This window comes from Triticum aestivum, chromosome 4D (assembly GCF_018294505.1).
Source record: "Triticum aestivum cultivar Chinese Spring chromosome 4D, IWGSC CS RefSeq v2.1, whole genome shotgun sequence".
In the NCBI taxonomy this organism is placed as follows: Eukaryota; Viridiplantae; Streptophyta; class Magnoliopsida; order Poales; family Poaceae; genus Triticum; species Triticum aestivum.
In genome coordinates, this window is record NC_057805.1 from 514,544,967 (window position 1) to 514,548,925 (window position 3,959).

The following is a 3,959-nucleotide window of genomic DNA, read 5'->3' on the forward strand; positions in this document are numbered from 1 at the left end:
AACCCTTTACGACGAACTCCTTTTCACCTCCATAATCGAGAAATTCCTTAGTCCACTAGATACTAAGGATAAATTCGACCACTGTCATGTGATCCATTCCCGGATCACTATTGTACCCCTTGACCAACTCATGGCAAGGCACACTTCATGTGCGGTACACAGCATAGCATACTGTAGAGCCTACGTCTAAAGCATAGGGGACGACCTCCGGCCTTTCTCTCTCTTCTGCTCTGGTCAGGTCTTGAGTCTTACTCAATACTCACACCTTGTAACACAGCCAAGAACTCCTTCTTTGCTGATCTATTTTGAACTCTTTCAAAATCATGTCAAGGTGTGCGTTCTTTGAAAGTATCATCAGGCGTCTTGATCTATCTCTATAGATCTTGATGCCCAATATGTAAGCAGCTTTATCCAGGTTTTCCTTTGAAAAACTCCTTTCAAACAACCCTTTATGCTTTCCAGAAATTTTACATCATTTCGGATCAACAATATGTCATTCACATATACTTATCAGAAATGTTGTAGCGCTCCCACTCACTTTATTGTAAATACAAGTTTCTAACAAACTTTGTATAAACCCAAAAACTTTGATAACTCCATCAAAGCGTATATTCTGACTCCGAGATGCTAGCTCTAATCCATGGAAGGATCGCTGGAGCTAGCATACATTTTAGCATCCTTAGGATCGACAAAACCTTTCTGATTGTATCACATACAACCTTTCCTTACGAAAACTGGTAAGGAAACTTGTTTTGACATCCATCTGCCAGATTTCATAAATGCAGCTAATGCTAACATGATTCCGACGGACTTAAGCATCGCTACGGATGAGAAAATCTCATCGTAGTCAACTCCTTGAACTTGTGAAAATACCCTTTTTCACAAGTCGAGCTTTCATAGACGGTAACATTACCGTCCATGTCCGTCTTCTTCTTAAAGATCCATTTATCTCGGATTTCATGGCTTCTAACCATTTGTCAGAATATGGGCCCACCATCGCTTATCCATAGCTCGTAGGTTCAGTATTGTCCAACAACATGATATCTAAGACAGGATCACGTACCACTCTGAAGTAGCACGCATCCTCGTCGTCCTACGAGGTTTGGTAATGATTTGATCCGAAGTTCCATGATCACTATCATAAGCTTCCACTTCAATTGGTGTAGGTGCCACAGGAACAACTTCCTGTGCCCTGCTACACACTAGTTGAAGCGACGGTTCAATAACCTTATCAAGTCTCCACCATCCTCCCACTCAATTCTTTCGAGAGAAACTTTTCCTCGAGAAAGGACTCGTTTCTAGAAGCAATTACTTTTGCTTCCAGATCTGAAATGGGAGGTATACCCAACTGTTTTGGGTATTCTATGAAGATGCATTTATCCGCTTTGGGTTCGAGCTTATCAGCCTGAAACTTTTTCACATAAGCGTCGCAGCCCCAAACTTTTAAGAAACGACAACTTAGGTTTCTCTAAACGGTGTCGTCTCAACGGAATTGCGTGGTGCCCCTTTTAAAGTGAATGCGGTTGTCTCTAATGCCTAACCCATAAACGATAGTGGTAATTCGATAAGAAACATCATGGTATGCACCATATCCAATAGGGTGCAGTTATGATGTTCGGACACACCATCACACTATGGTGTTCCAGGCGGTATTAATTGTGAAACACTTTCCACAATGTCTTAATTGTGTGCCAAACTCGTAACTCAGATACTCATCTCTATGATCATATCACAGACATTTTATCCTCTTGTCACGACGATCTTCAACTTCACTCTGAAATTACTTGAACCTTTTAATAATTCAGACTTGTGTTTCATCAAGTAAATACACTCAGCATCTACTCAAATCATCTGTGAAGTAAGAACATAACGATATCCACTGCATGCCTCAACACTCATTGGACTGCATACATCAAAATGTATTACTTCCAATAAGTTGCTCTCTTGTTCCATCTTACTGAAAACGAGGCCTTTCAGTCATCTTGCCCATGTGGTATGATTTGCATGTCTCAAGTGATTCAAAATCAAGTGAGTCCAAACGATCCATCTGCATGGAGTTTCTTCATGCATATATACCAATAGACATGGTTCGCATGTCTCAATCTTTTCAAAAATGACTGAGTCCAAAAATCCATCTACATGGAGCTTCTTCATGCGTTCTATATCAATATGACTCAAATGGCAGTGCCACAAGTATGTGGTACTATCATTACTATTTTATATCTTTTGTCACGAACATGTGTATCACTGCGATCAAGATTCATTTTAGGTGCAAGACCATTGAAGGTATTATTCAAATAAACAGAGTAACCATTATTCTCCTTAAATGAATAACCGTATTGCGATAAACATAATCCAATCATGCTCAACGGAAACACCAAATCTCGATGGTAGAGGGAGCATGCGATGCTTGATCACATCAACCTTGGAAACACTTCCAACACACATCGTCATCTCACCTTTATCCAGTCTCCATTTATTCCGCAGCTTTTATTCCGAGTTACTAACACTTAGCAACCGAACCGGTATCTAATACCCTGGTGCTGCTAGGAGTACTAGTAAAGTACACATTCATATAATGTATATCCAATATACTTCTGTCGACCTTGCCTGCCTTCTCATCTACCAAGTATCTAGTGTAGTCCCGCTTCAGTGACCGTTCCCCTCATTACAGAAGCACTTAGTCTCGGGTTTGGGTTCAACCTTGGGATTCTTCACTAGAGTAGCAAATGACTTGTTGTTTCATGAAGTATCCCTTTTGCCCTTACCCTTCTTAAACTAGTGGTTTTACTAACCATCAACAATTGATGCTCCTTCTTGATTTCTACTCTCGCGGTGTCAAACATCGCGAATAGCTCAAGGATCATCATAACTATCCCTGATATGTTATAGTTCATCACGAAGCTCTACTAGCTTGGTGGCAGTGACTATGGAGAACTATCACTATCTCATCTGGGAGATTAACTCCCACTCAATTCAAGCGATTGTGGTACTCAGACAATCTGAGCACATGCTCAACGATTGAGCTTTTCTCCCTTAGTTTGCAGGCTTAAGAAACTTGTCAGAGGTCTCATACCTCTTGACGTGGGCACTAGTCTGAAATCCCAATTTCAGTCTTCGGAACATCTCATATGTTCTGCGATGTTTCACAAACGTCTTTGGTGCCACAATTCTAAACCATTAGAACTATCACGTAGTCATCAAAACGTGTATGTCAGATGTTTCGCAACATCTACAGACGACGCTGAGGTTCAGCACACCGAGCGGTGCATTAAGGACACAGACCCAGTCCACATAATTGCTACTACCAACTTTCACCTAAATTTTCTCTAGGAACATATCTTAAACAGTAGAACTAAAGCGCAAGATATGACATAATTTGCAAAGACTTTTTGACTATGTTCATGATAATGAAGTTCATCTGATTATTGAACTCCCACTCAGATAGACATCCCTCTAGTCATCTAAGTGATACATGATCCGAGTCAAACTAGGCCGTGTCCAATCATCACATGAGACGGACTAGTCATCATCGGTGAACATCTCCATGTTGATCGCATCTACTATACGACTCATGTTCGACCTTTCGATCTCTTGTGTTCCGAGGCCATGTCTGTACATGCTAGGCTCATCAAGTCAACCTAAGTGTTTCGCATGTGTTCCGAGGCCATGTCTGTACATGCTAGGCTCGTCAACACCCGTTGTATTCGAACGTTAGAATCTATCACACCCGATCATCATGTGGTGCTTCGAAACAACGAACCTTCGCAACGGTGCACAGTTAGGGGGAACACGTCTCTTGAAATTTTAGTGAGGGATCATCTTATTTATGCTACCGTCGTTCTAAGCAAATAAGATGTAAACATGATAAACATCACATGCAAATCATAAAGTGACGTGATATGGCCAATATCATCCTGCGCCTTTGATCTCCATCTTCGAGGCGCGGTATGATCACC